Source organism: Thalassophryne amazonica, chromosome 20, assembly GCF_902500255.1.
Source record: "Thalassophryne amazonica chromosome 20, fThaAma1.1, whole genome shotgun sequence".
Classification (NCBI taxonomy): domain Eukaryota; kingdom Metazoa; phylum Chordata; class Actinopteri; order Batrachoidiformes; family Batrachoididae; genus Thalassophryne; species Thalassophryne amazonica.
The window spans coordinates 26007752-26022562 of record NC_047122.1 but is presented as its reverse complement, the minus strand read 5'-3'; the positions used below and the strand labels follow the sequence as shown (position 1 = coordinate 26022562).

The 14811-nt window shown below is 43.9% G+C and overlaps 1 long non-coding RNA gene across 1 annotated transcript in view; it reads left to right on the top strand.

Annotated features, from left to right (window-relative positions):
• LOC117501845 overlaps positions 1-14811 on the top strand; it is an 89895-nt gene that overhangs the window by 7360 nt on the left and 67724 nt on the right. Inside the window, exon 2 of the long non-coding RNA XR_004558101.1 lies at positions 4290-4294. This is a non-coding gene — a long non-coding RNA (uncharacterized LOC117501845). The remainder of the gene's footprint in view (positions 1-4289; positions 4295-14811) is intronic.

Genomic DNA, 14811 nt, shown 5'->3' with positions numbered 1-14811 from the left:
TTATTGTGATTGCAAAAGAAGCACAACGGCCTTCAAAAACAGCAGCTCTCAAAGACGGTGCAAAGATTAAAGTGCAGTAAATGCATAAAAGAGATAAAAACAATTAGAAAAAGACTGATTAAAACATATTGCACATCAAGTTACTCTGCAGTGTTCTGGGCAGCAACAGCTCTAGGAAAAAACTGTTCTTTAGTCTGTTTATTCTGACTCCCTGAGGGGAAAAGTTCAAAAAGGTGATGACAAAAAGGAGATGTGAGGGGTCCCTGATTATAGTAAGTGTCCAGCGAGCAGTGTTGGATGTTTGTGTGTGACACCTGGCATTTGGCGGACACCTGCCGAGAGGGGGATCGAATGAGCACTCACTGGCTTTTGGCTGTTGGTGTGCGTGAATGGTTGTAGCCAGAGGTGGGACAAAACCACCATCAAGTCACTCTCAAGTCATGAATCAACAAGTCCCAAATTAAGTCTCAGGTCATAATGACCATCAATTGTTTGCAAGGTGACTTGAGACTTCACTTGGGACTTGTAGATTGATAACTTGAGAACTTAAGAGTGACTTCATCCCGCCTCTAGTTGTAGTGACAGCTGTACGAGACAAGCTCCTCCTATATTTTCACAAACGCAGATTGTAGTTTCATGACAACTGTGCTTCGCCCACAGAGTTCTCTGTGGACGAGGTAAACCTCACAGAGACAAGATTTATGACAGGAAACAGATTTGGCCAAATTTTGAAGCTTTTACTATTTTACCCCTTCAACAAATCAGGTTGTAGCATTTAACGTAGTAACTTACATTTTGCAGTGACAGTATCATGTTTGATGGCTGCGCTAAATTTTGCTCCATAGCAGATTCCTTTTCTTAAAAATAAAGAGAGATGAGGGTCAGTTGATGTTCTGAAACATTCACAGAAGCAGATGGTAAATCAGAGCTGTGGAGAAGTAAACTGTGATGAGAGATATGATCAAATAATCATCATTGCTTCACAAATTGCATTAGAATTAATCATGTCAAGGTGATTTCTGGTATGGTGTTTGAAAGTAGACCCACATTTGGCTTGCTCTACTGCACTCTTCATTTTTTGCTTTGGTCTGTTGTGACCGAAAAATACATTTAATGGCTAAAAGATTATCATAAAGTTTGGGGTCAATTAGAAGCTCAGTCGTGTTTGTGTATATCTCTCCCTGAATTACTGATTTCATCTCTCGCTTTGACCCTGTCTTGGTACACAGATAATCCTGTTGTACATGCCTTGATTAAAATATGGTATCAGTTTTGACTTCACAACAGATGTATCTTTGCTTCTCCTCTTAACCCATTATGTAAGAATCACCTCTTTCCTCCCTTCTTCTTAGACACTGTATTTCATCAATGGGGTAAGAAGAGCATTCAAAGTTTACATGATGTTTTACAGATAATACCTTTAATAATTTTTTCCACCCATTTCATTTGTATGAGATAATGTACAAGAGGATTCCATAAAAGTAGCTCTTCAGTACAAACATATGAACAGCACTATAACCAGATGGATTGTTGCCATGATTCAGTGTAGAAGGGCAACAACTTCACTTGGTGACAGTACAATCATGGTGGCAGTGAAGCACAGGTGTCCTCAAGGAGGGATTATCTGTCCTCTTTGTTGGTTACTTGTTGTGGACACCCTTCTCAGTGTGTAAAATAATCTGACAGTAGACTGTACACCTAAGGATATGGAGACAAATTAACTACCTTTATTGAGGGATTCTGTTTGAGGACTGTTCCAGAACTAATGTAGAATGCTCTCAGGATAGTAGAGAAGTGGTGTGTGTCCAACAGTTTGTTTGCGAATCCATACAAAACAGTTATGGTCCTCTTCAGAAATAAAATAACTAAATTTGGTCTACAACTCCAATTCCAATGAAGTTGGGACATTGTGTTAAATGTAAATAAAAACAAAATATGATTTGCAAATCCTCTTCAACCTATATTCAATTAAATACACCACAAAGACAAGATATTTAATGTTCAAACTAATAATTTTTTGTTTTGTTTTTGTGCAAATATTTGCTCATTTTGAAGTGGATGCCTGCAACACATTTCAAAATGCTGGGACAGTGGTATGTTCACCACTAAAACTTTACCATGCAAAGCGAAAGCCATACATCAACAACATCCAGAAACACCGCTGCCTTCTCTGGGCCTGAGCTCATTTGAAATGGACAGACACAAAGTGGAAAAGTGTGCTGTGGTCTGATGAGTCCATATTTCAAATCGTTTTTGGAAATCCTGGACGTTGTGTCCTCCGGACAAAAGAAGAAAAAGACCATCCAGACTGTTACCAGAGCAGAGTTCAAAAGTATGGTATGGTTTGTGTTAGTGCCCATGACATGGACAACTTACACATCTGTGATGGCACCATCAATGCTGAAAGGTACATCCAGGTTTTGGAGCAACACATGCTGCCATCCAAGCAGGGATCCAGCAGCCTCTGTTGTGGCTGGGGTGCCTGGCTGGCTTTTGTTTCTGTCTTCTGTTTTCTGTCTTCTGTTTTTCCTTCCAGGTGGCATGCGTTCAGGACTGAGTGGCTGTGTGGCTGAGTTATTAGGACCTCACCCTGATCACCTGAGGCTGGTCATGTGCAGCTCGTCAGGACTCACAGCTGTGGTGCATCTATATGGATTGGGGCATGGTTGCATTTAAGTCTGGAGTACACAGTGTGTATTTGCCAGAGACTCGACCTTGTGACCAGACGGGTGAGATCGACGTTTAGAGAACCATCTCATCATCATGGACGCAGAGACCGTACCAGGTTTGATGCCAAGGTCTGTGAAAGAGGAGGGGGTAAGGTCTCACGCTCGTCAGCACACTTCCTGGGGTACTTTAGGTTTTGTGACTAACATGAGTACAGTCAGTAAATGTGGTGTCCCTCACACCTTATTATATTGAGCTGTTATGTTAGTCATTTAATCAGCTTCCACTGCAGTGGAGAATTGAACCGGGTGTTCCATGCCTGCAGGGTGGGAAGCTGATTGGTGATTAAGCCAGGAAGTGTTTGCTGTTTATGTACACCTTTGAGTGGTCTCTCTGTGTGTGGAGTGGTGGACTCACATGATGGTTTCTTCTTTCACAGACTCGGTTGGTCGCGGCCACCTGGGGGGTGTCGGCGGGGTCCTTGGGTCCGAACTGTTCTGGCTCCGGACCGTTTGTGCTGCTGGGAGCGCACCGTTCTTCCACCTCGCCAGACCGCGCACTTATTTGTTATTAATTAAGCACTCACTGTTATGTTATTAAATTCTGTTATCCTTTGAACCGTGCTCTGTTTCCTTTATGCTGGGTCCTACTTCAAACGCTGGTCGGTACTCCGACTGCGTCCGACACATAACAGCCTCTACTTATTTCAGCAAGACAATGCCAAGCCACATTCTGCATGTGTTACAACAGTATGAATTTGTAGTAAAAGAGTGCGGGTACTAGACTGGCCTGCCTGCAGTTCAGACCTGTCGCCCATTGAAAATGTGTGGCGCACTATGAAGCGCAAAATATGACATCAGAGACCCCGGACTGTTGAACAACTGAAGTCATACATCAAGCAAGAATGGGAAAGAATTCCACCTACAAAGCTTCAACAATTAGTGTCCCGAGTTCCCAAATGCTTATTGAGTGTTGTTAGAAGGAAAGATGATGTCACACAGTGGTAAACATACCACTGTCCCAGCTTTTTTGAAACGTGTTGCACGCATTCATTTCAAAATGAGCAAATATTTGCACAAAAACAATAAAGTTTATCAGTTTGGACATTAAATATCTTGGATTTGTGGTGTATTCAATTGAATATAGATTAAAGAGGATTTTCAAATCATTGTATTCTGTTTTTAATTACATTTTACACAACATTCCAACTTCATTGGAATTGGGATTGTAGATGTAGCGACGAACTGTGTTGACTAACAATGATTTTCTGAAGTGTTCCTGAGCCCATACGGTAAGATCCTTTACACAATGATGACTGGTTTTTAATGCAGTGGCGCCTGAGGGATCGAAGATCGGGGCCATTCAAAGTTGGTTTTCAGCCTTGCTGCTTACGTGTAGAAAGTTCTCCACATTCTCTGAATCTTCTGATTATATTGTGGACTGTAAATGATGGAATCCCAAAATTGCTTGCAATGGAACATTGAGAAACATTGTTCTTAAACTGTTGGACTATTTTTTTTCACACAGTTGTTCACAAAGTAGTGATCCTCGCCCCATCTTTGCTTGCAAACGTCTGAGCCTTTTGGGGATGCTCCTTTTATAGCCAGTCATGACAGTCACAGTTAGTGTCCTCAGTTCCCAAATGCTTACTGAGTGTTGTTAGAAGGAAAGGTGATGTAACACAGTGGTAAACACACCACTGTCCCAGCTTTTTTGAAACGTGTTGCAGGCTTCCATTTCAAAATGAGCAAATATTTGCACAAAAACAATAAAGTTTATCAGTTTGAACATTAGCTAGCTTGTCTTTGTGGTGTATTAAACTGAATATAGGTTGAAGAGCATTTGCAAATCATTGTATTCTGTTTTTAATTTACATTTCACACAATGTCCCACTTCATTGGAATTGGGGTTGTAGTTCTACCAAAATTTGGTGGTAAATTTGGTGAGTCAGTTCAATTCCTGTGTGTCTACTTAGATAACAAACTATTCTTGAAGAGACACATAACTGAGAAATGTCAGAATGCAGTTCTCAGTTTACAAGAGTGCCGTTGTATTTTCGGATGAAGATGGGGAGTTTGTCCTGATGTAATGAGATGGATCTACACTTCGGTGGTAAGACCCATGCTGAGTTATGCTGCAATAGGTTGGTGGAGCACAGGACTAGGAGGGTTATGCTGACTCATGTTCAAAGGGTGGCATGCCTTTGTATCGCAAGCACCCTCAGGACAGCACAGACAGCAGCTTTAGAAGTACTTTGGCTGACAGCGTCGGGGAGTTAAACTAAATTTGTGGGTCCAGAGGCTGTTGTTGGAGTGTCAACCGTCAACAGTTCAGTATGCCGCATTTCAAAACTGGATCAGGAAGCAACACCACAAATGATGGCAGTTCTTGAATGACTGCAGGCATGGAAGACAGCTCATTAAAGGACCAAACCCAAGGTTTTCCAGAGAGCGAGTTGGCCTGCCTTGAGGTATAAGTACAGTAGTTGGGAATCTCACAGGTCACAACCTACTGAACAGACATAAAATGGTAATGAGACTCCAATAGGTCAGTACATGAACAGCCTGTGGGGAGGAACCTAAGACGTCCTTCCACTTTTTGGGACAGTGTCCTGCATGGGGTAGACTGAGGTTGAGTTTTTGGTTCCTGTTATATGGCTGGGGGGGCCTGGCTGCCGGTTTGTTTCTGTCTTTTGGTTTTCCTCCCAGGTGGCGTGCGTTTGGGACTGAGTGGCTGTGTTGCTGAGGCTGTCAGGACCTCACCCTGATCACCTGCGACTCGTCAGGACTCACAGCTGTGGTGCATCTGGATGGATTGGAACATGTTGGCATTTAAGACTGGAGTGCACAGTGTGTATTTGCCAGAGACTCGACCTTGTGACCAGACGGGTGAGATCGTCGTCTCGGGAGCCATCTCATCAACAGCGGATGCTGAGAACGTCCAGGTTTGATGCACAGTCTGTGAAAGAGGAGGGGGTGAGGTTTCACGCTCGTCAGCACACTTCCTGAGGTACGTTAGATTTTGTGACTAACAGTTATACAGTCAGTAAATGTGGTGTCCCTCACACCTTATTGTATTGAGCTGTTTGTTAGTCATGTATCAGCTTCCACTGCAGTGGAGTTTTGTGAACTGATTGTTCCATGCCTGCAGGTTGGGAAGCTGATCAGTAATCAAGCCAGGAAGTGTTTGCTGTTTGTACACCTTTAAGTGTTCTGTGTGTAGAGTGTGGACTCACATAATGGTTCCTTCTTTCACAGACTCGGTTGTTGCGGCCACCTGGGGGGTGTCGGCGGGGTCCTTGGGTCCGAAACAGCTTCTGGCTCCGGACCGTTAGCGCTGCTGGGAGCGCACCACGCCAGGCCGCACCTTTTGTTATTATATTATCACTGTTATGTATTAAATTCAGTTAGCCTTTGTACCGTGCTCTGCTTATTTCATACTGGGTCCTTCAAACGCTGGTCGGTTCTCCGAGCTGCGTCCGACACATAACAGTAGTCTCTGGCCAAACATCATGGACCCAGCGGTAGCAGAGACGGTAACGCGCCGGGAAGGCGGCAGCAGACGTTCAGTGGTTATCCGGATCAGTTGCGGGGCTCTCCGCCCGGAAGGCGTGTGTTTGAGAACCCATTACTGGATACTGATTTGTGCTCTCTTGCAGCCGTGTTCCTGTGTTGTGCCTTATCCGTGGGTCATGGTGGAGTGTGACTGGCGACGGCTTCGCGTCACACTCCGACCGGATAAGAGGTTTAAACGGGAGCTGCAAGAGTGCGTTTGTAATGGGTTCACGCGCACGGCGGAGCTCTGTTAGCACGGGTCGCTGGGCTTCCTGTGTTACAGTCGTAGCCCCGTTTCCCCGGATAAAGGTAACTACTGCGTCTGTTGTTTCAGCTCCGGCGTTATTTAGTTGAGCACATTTTGGTTGTGTGTTGCACTCAGCTGCGCACATAAAAGCAGCTTGTTTGTTTTTTCTGTCGCCAAAGGGGTTTTTTCATTTTTTGCACTCTGGCTCCCCCTTGTGGTGACTGAATCACGTTACCGTCAAGCTCTTGAGTAGGAACAGGTGTGTTCCATTTGGTTGAGCTTGACGGTATAACTCACTGATTTGTTTTGTGTTAGTTCATTTTGTGTGGGTGTTTTTTTGAGTTGGTTTTGTGTGGGATTTTATTTTTTGTTTTCCACTATTTGTCTGGGGTTGTGACCCTGCAGCCTGTCTGAAAAAGAACAAAAAAAAAAACAAAAAACAAAAAAGGGACCCAAACAACTGTGTGTTGGTCTGTTTGTTTTTTCTTTTATTTCTTTTTGTTTCACATCCCCAGGGTTAGATGGAACGGTCCCCTGGGGGGTGATGGGGTGGTACTTGGGTTGTTTTTTCTCTTTTTGTTTTTTGTTATGCCCTCTCTTCTCCTCTGACTCCAGCCGGGTGTGCCGTGGTGTCGGCATTGCTGGAGGGGTGCAGTTGGGTTGTGCTGGGCGTTTCCCAGGTAGCCTCTGCACCCGGGAGGGGAGGGGGGGGTTTGGGGTATCTTTTTGTTTCCCCCCCCCCCCAGTTTCCGCCCTCAGGGTTTGACTGTGGTGTCCTCTGGGGGGGAAAGGGCTGTAGGCCCATCTAGCCATGGACGGCCGGGGCTGGGTCCATTGGTCATGAGGGGAGGCGTCTCCTGGGGTTGACGAGTGGTCCTCTGGGAGGCGCTGGTAGTCCCCGTGGGTGACGTTGGATCCCAGAGGGACCTCGGTCGTGGTTATTACTCCTGGAGCTGGCGGGAGGCCCTCTGGGGGGTGTTGGTCCCTACATGTCGTTTGGGGGGGAGGAGGGGGGGTGTTGTAGCATTTTTGTTTGTGAGCTCAAGTTTGGGTTTTTCTTTTCTCCCCTTCCCTGGGGTTTGATGGAACGGTCCTCTGGGGGGGGGGGGGTGTTTTGGTTGTTTGTGTTTTGTTTTATGACTAATTACACATGTTTGGATAAAGGCTGACCGCACAGGTGTAGGAACTCCTGGCCACACCTGTGCTAAGAGACTGTCAGAAACAAGGGCAAAGATGCAGCCAGTTCAACCAGTCTGTTGGAGGATGAACGCGGACACGGTTTCCAGCCATGGTCCCTGGAGGGGGGTGTTTCTCCTGGGCCAGGTGTGTGTGGTCGCCGGGAGGCTTCCCGTGAGGGTGGGGTACTGTTATATGGCTGGGGGGGCCTGGCTGCCGGTTTGTTTCTGTCTTTTGGTTTTCCTCCCAGGTGGCGTGCGTTTGGGACTGAGTGGCTGTGTTGCTGAGGCTGTCAGGACCTCACCCTGATCACCTGCGACTCGTCAGGACTCACAGCTGTGGTGCATCTGGATGGATTGGAACATGTTGGCATTTAAGACTGGAGTGCACAGTGTGTATTTGCCAGAGACTCGACCTTGTGACCAGACGGGTGAGATCGTCGTCTCGGGAGCCATCTCATCAACAGCGGATGCTGAGAACGTCCAGGTTTGATGCACAGTCTGTGAAAGAGGAGGGGGCGAGGTTTCACGCTCGTCAGCACACTTCCTGAGGTACGTTAGATTTTTTGACTAACAGTTATACAGTCAGTAAATGTGGTGTCCCTCACACCTTATTGTATTGAGCTGTTTGTTAGTCATGTATCAGCTTCCACTGCAGTGGAGTTTTGTGAACTGATTGTTCCATGCCTGCAGGTTGGGAAGCTGATCAGTAATCAAGCCAGGAAGTGTTTGCTGTTTGTACACCTTTAAGTGTTCTGTGTGTAGAGTGTGGACTCACATAATGGTTCCTTCTTTCACAGACTCGGTTGTTGCGGCCACCTGGGGGGTGTCGGCGGGGTCCTTGGGTCCGAAACAGCTTCTGGCTCCGGACCGTTAGCGCTGCTGGGAGCGCACCACGCCAGGCCGCACCTTTTGTTATTATATTATCACTGTTATGTATTAAATTCAGTTAGCCTTTGTACCGTGCTCTGCTTATTTCATACTGGGTCCTTCAAACGCTGGTCGGTTCTCCGAGCTGCGTCCGACACATAACAGTTCCTTTATTTTGGAACCTGACCACATTAGGAAACTAAAGTTAAGAAACCTGGTATCCTGTGTCAAATACACTAAAAGGTTTAACTAAGTTGATTCACTTGTTTGGGAACAATCGGCCCTTTTGTGGCCTCGTCTCTCCTGGAATGATAGTCCACCGCCTCTTCGCTAACCCTAACCTAACCTATATTTAATACTTGATTTGAGACATTGTTTAGTAAAATTAGTAGGATGCCTGTTTTACTGAGGTGGATACAGCAATGGATCATCTATGTAGAAGTTGAGTTGTGTATTTTGGCTATAAAATGTGACCGACTGGAAAAAAACAGACCAATTAAAATAGAATGGATAGGATTGATGGAGAGATGAACTGCTTCTATGCCATGTCAGTCTTTTCAAAAGCATGATTAGCAGATTTAAATGTGATCTCACACACACACATGCACAGGTGTGGTCTGATCACTAAATGCTTTGACTGTATGAGTCAATAGTAAAATGTTCATTTAAGTTCCGATTGAATAACCCAGAGAGACATTCTTGGTTGACACACTCACATTTTGTGTTCGTCTGTGAATTGTAGTACGCCTGGGTTGTTGGGTGTTACAAATTTGACCGAAGAAGCATCGAGCGCCTTCAGCATGGATTTGAATACTTCATTATCAGTGAATCCTTCGATGAGGTACCATGTACCACTGAACTGGACACACAAATGCAAACACACTGTTAATACATCAGTAAGTTCTAAAATGAAGAAGACAAAGTAATGAAGAAGATTAAGTTATGACTCACAACTATCAAATTTGAACAATTTCAGTCTCATGAATGAAGCAAAGCTTTTTATAATTTATCATTTTTTCTTTGAAAATTGTGTAAAAAATTAATGAATAAATAAAAGATGATTACTTTGCATTTGTACCATCTAGTGCATGACAAAACACACGTGTGCACACACTCTCTCTCTCACACACACACACACACACACACACACACACACACACACACACACACACACACATGGTTGATAATTATCACTCAAAAGTATCAGTACAACTTGATTTTATCATAAAGTGCATGAGAATATCTAAAGGGAATTTTTTTTTCAAGTTGCCAAATTGTCACACATTATGCTTATTTATAAATAATACATATGTATCTTCATCATTTTCCTAAAATTTGAGTTGACGTGTCTGAAGCTTTTCACAGTGACACAAAAATGTTTTCACATTTCTTGTGGTGCCATCAGTTTCCTCTGGTTCCTTTTCTAAACCCGATCAGATTCTGTTCAGGTTTTAGTTGCATTCATTTATTTGTTTAGCGCTTCCCAAAATGACACAACACAGAGTTAAAATCAAAGAAATATCATAAGATCTTTTTTCAACGTGCAGAACAGAGGATTTGAAAAAAAAAATTTAAGTATTGATAAACTTTGATGTAGGACTTGTTACCATGGAGTGGTCCTTTAGAGACAGGGGTTTGACCAACTGCTGACAATCTTCAAGTGTTGGACCGATGTTGCTCAGAACCAAACTGGCAAAGAGGAACTGGATGGTCAGCCACAGCATCATGGTGGACAAAAACACAGATCCAGTGCGCAGGTAATCAGCGCGTAGATGCTTGTAGCGCTGTGCAGAACCCTCACGAGCCACGACGGCCAACGGCCGTTAATAAGGCTGGCATTTGAGAATGACCTAACCAGGAAATTCAACGGAGAGTGGCGAGATGTCCTTCTCAGAAGATTCAACGCGGCATCCAACCGAAGGCTTCAACTCTTCTGAGGTAGGCTAGCATCCAGTTTCCACACAGAATTTTATATTAAGATATGGACTTTTATGGTAAGATAAAAGTTATGTATTGTTGTAAATATATCTACATGAAAGGTTTATCTTTGACCCGTTGTGTGACTGTCATGCCCAATTGCGCTGTGTTTGCGCTTGTGATGGAGGGCTGTATGTGGGGTTAATCTACTGTCTCGTGACGTTTCTCAGATCAGTTGTTGGTTTGGTTTTGTGGAGATCACTTGACCGATGGTCTATACGTTCAAATAATAATTAAAAAAAATACTGTTATCACTCTTTACTCTTACTCAGTCAGTCTCTTACAACGGTGTAGCCTAAATACACAAGCTTTCCAGGAGCGCACCCAATTCATTATGCACGCTCAGAGGCACGTCCCCTCCGGTGCGCACTTTTTTTGGGGGGGGGGGGTGTCGACCCCACCCCCTGTGATAAACTCATCGCCCCCTTAATATTTTTTTCTGGTGCCGGGCCTGTGAAGATTCAAAGAGTCATCAACAGGTGGGAGACGAATTATAGTCTTGTTCTTCAGTTTGTATCCATTTGGAAGCTCTGGCCTTTCTGCAGCTCAGATCTGAACTCTCAGCATAAATGATGGAGAGGACAAATGTCTTCATATCCGCTCTGACTTTGTTTTAATTCCAGACTCACCCACTCATCATAGGAGCTCTCTTGCCTCAGAATTGATCTTCACCTTTTTATGTGTCCATAAAACCCTGAGGTGTGCTCACTGCCAGTGATCACATGAAGAGGTATGATGATATCTGCAACCTCTTTTGAGAGTGTGGCAGTTGATTAACTCGTGTTTGCGTTTAATCAGCAGATCACCTCTGACTTGCTGTGAGACATAAGCTGCTTGGACAAAAATATCTGTGTCCTCACTGTCGAGGACAAGAGGTCCAGTGTACTTATAGGTTCTCACATTTGCATTGGCAGACAGCAGAATTGCATCTGTTTCTTGGTGTCTATAGACCTGGTATCCATTAGCCAACCCAGTGCTCAGGGCCCCTTCACACATCCTGTGAATTTGGTCGATTTGTGTACAACTCCAGGGAGACACACGGTAGTAGAGTCAAATGAGCACACCATGAAACATTGTGCCGACAGGCAGGCGTGCACGACGCCGGCACGACAGTTCGTGCACACAATGGTGTCAGTTGAGCAGGAACACAGTGTGGGCTGCTGCAGCTGCTTGCATTGTGTTCGATTGGATGAGCTGCACCACATTGCGCTGCTGATGTGAAGGAAAATGAAATAAAAACCAGCTGTATAATTAGTGAATATCACGGGGTTGATATAAATAATACATAAAGGGGGACGCAATACAGAAACCCGTGGTTAAGCAGCCCTAGTTAAAAACAAAACACCACTCGTGATTTGAACCCTCACATCCTGATTACCAGACAGAAACTTTACCATGACACTACAACCACTGTCTTGCAATACAAGCATGAAATGGCTAAAATCAACAAGCAGACAAATGTATTTTTGAAAAAAAAAAGAAAAAAAGCACTGTGATAACCAACCAAACAGCATCTACTATGGTGGATTTCTGCTGCTACGTGACTGAAAGTGGCATATTTGTCTCCATATTTGTTGGCCTGTCATAGGGTCCTGCGGCGCCCCACTCACTGTCCTATCAGACAGAGGTGACATTCAGATTGCCTGCTGCATGTCCACCTAAACTGAAGGCCAGTCCAGCTAGACCTGTCAGTGTGCACAAACCACACATATGCACGTATTGGGGGGATGGGGGGAGTGCATGCACACTCACACATGTGTTGTGGGGGGGGCTGATGGCACACCACATCTCGGCAACTCCACAGTCGTGTGGAACTTAGACAAATTTCACGGCCAGCACGACAATGGTTGTCTGCAGACTGTTGTCGTGCCAAGAGTGTGACTGGCGACACATTTTCTAAGTGCCATACGAACGATAATAGATGTTTGTGTGTGTCAGATGGAATTTGGCTGACACCTGCTGCGAGAGGGTTTGATGAGTTTGCACAGCGCACACTCTGCACAATATCTGGTGTGCGCAGATAGTTGTAGCAACAGGTGTACAACACGTCAGAGGCAGGGATGATTTTACACGGTTTGCACATGATTCCTGCATCATGCGCACTTCGACCAAACTTAGCACTCTGTGTGAAAGGGCCCTCAGGTGGCTGAAGTTTCTTCCTCACAGTATATGTCACCCAGCACATGACCTACTTGTCTTTTCAACTGTTCCTTCACAAGGTTCTGTAGTCTGACCCTGTTTCTGCAAGTAATCATGAGTTGGTTGAACTCAGCGGCACCTGTGAACCTGCCTTCAGGCTTGGGGAAAAGATTTGGGCCTTTTGGATGTTATGATGCCCGACAATCGTGCTCATGAGCCTTGATGCTGAAGGGAAGGTCATATATGTTTCATCACTTGTAGCTCAGTGTGAAGATTTCGGATCGACAGACGAGATCAGGACTAACCGACACAGATGTAGGAGAACTGTAGGTATTTACAGGTTCCAGGACCGTGGTTGGAGAAGATTTGGTTGGTGGCTCAAACATTTATGTTTTCCATCACATCAAAAAAAGTGTAATTCAAACAGACTAATTTATTGATTTATTTATACTACTGTTGGATATTTACATCTATCTGAAAAGGAAAAAGTATCTTTTAACCAGTTGCTGAGCATCACGACAGGTCATGTGACAGCTGGTTGTGTTTTTTTGTTTCACATGACTCACCTGGCAGCCGTTACTGATGAGGGGGTGAGGGGATGTAGTACTTACACACCACTTTACTGGTCCTGCTATAGTTTCCCATCAATAGTCTGATGACCTGTGACCCTGAACATAGCAAAAACAAATCAAGAACTATTATGAACTGACTGATGGTGCCCTCTTCAGGTGGAACTGTTCAACACTTTAATGTAACAGTCTTGGGCTCTGAACCTGTTTTGGACAGAATGTTCAGTACCTGGAGGGAAAGTGACTGCGTCATTATCTTTAAATGTCTTAACAACTTAATTGGCTTCAAAGATGTTTACTCTTGAAATCTGCTTGACATGTATCTGCCGGCTTGACAATAAAAAAAAAAACACTCAAGTATGGAAAACAGATCAGGAGATTACCATAATTTTCAGGGGATTGAGCGCACCTGAATAAGCCACACCCAGTAACTTTCAGAAGAAAAAAAAATGTACATATATAGGTTGTACTTGTCTATCAGCTGCAGGTGTCCATGTTGTAACATGAGATATTGACACAGAAAGTGTGAATTTTATTCTTTAACGTTTCATTAAATATGTACCAGTAACACAGAAATACCTACTGTTAATGCTTTTTCTTCTGAACAGTGTCTGTAACCAGCCCAGTCTCACATTTTTTTTTATGCTGCTGTGACGAAATGAGTCAAATTTTAGTGACAGGGTTTTTTTTTAATTTACTATTACTAACCCTACTCCTACCCCAACCCAACTATAACCTCATCTTACTCCTCCCCCAACCCTAATAATTATAACTCTAATGAAGTGGAGGAAAATGAAATAAAAACCAGCTGTATAATTAGTGAATATCACTGGGTTGAAATAAATAATACATAAAGGAGGACGCAAAACCTGAAACCCGTGGTTAAGCAGCCCTAGTTAAAAACAAAAAACACCACTCATGATTTGAACCCGCACATCCTGATTACCAGACAGAAACTTTACCACTACACTACAACCACTGTCTTGCAATAGGAGCATGAATTGGCTAAAATCGACAAGCAGACAAATGTATTTTCTAAAAAAAAAAAGAAAAAAGCACTGTGATAACCGACCAAACAGCATCTACTACAAAGTATTTCTGCTGATACGTGACTGAAAGTGGCATATCTCATTCGCAGTATATGATGTCACATTTTTTTCTTTTTCATGATCCCGTGACAAAATGAATCAAATTTTCATGACGGGGTTTTTTTTTAAGTCACTGTTTCTAACCTCACTCCTACCCCAACCCTAACCTTAACCATAACCTAATCTTACTCCTCCCCCAACCCTAACCAGAACCACCCCCCCACCGCTTCACTTTTAATTTCATGCAGCCATCACGGAATGAATTAGAATGAATTTGTACTGCCATGATGAAAATGAGGCACTTTTCATCACAATATCACAAACCAATAGATTAATGTATATTTTGTGCTGCTGAATCATGACTTGCTGTGTGACTGGGTTGCTGTAACACAGCTGCTTAAAAAAAATTAAAATATCGGTACCGTAGCCTTCCAGGAAAAGTCATTGATCGCTATTTTCATCTTCCTTCTTTGCACTAAAACAACTAAAGTCGTCTTCTTCAGTATCTGAATTGAACAGCCACAG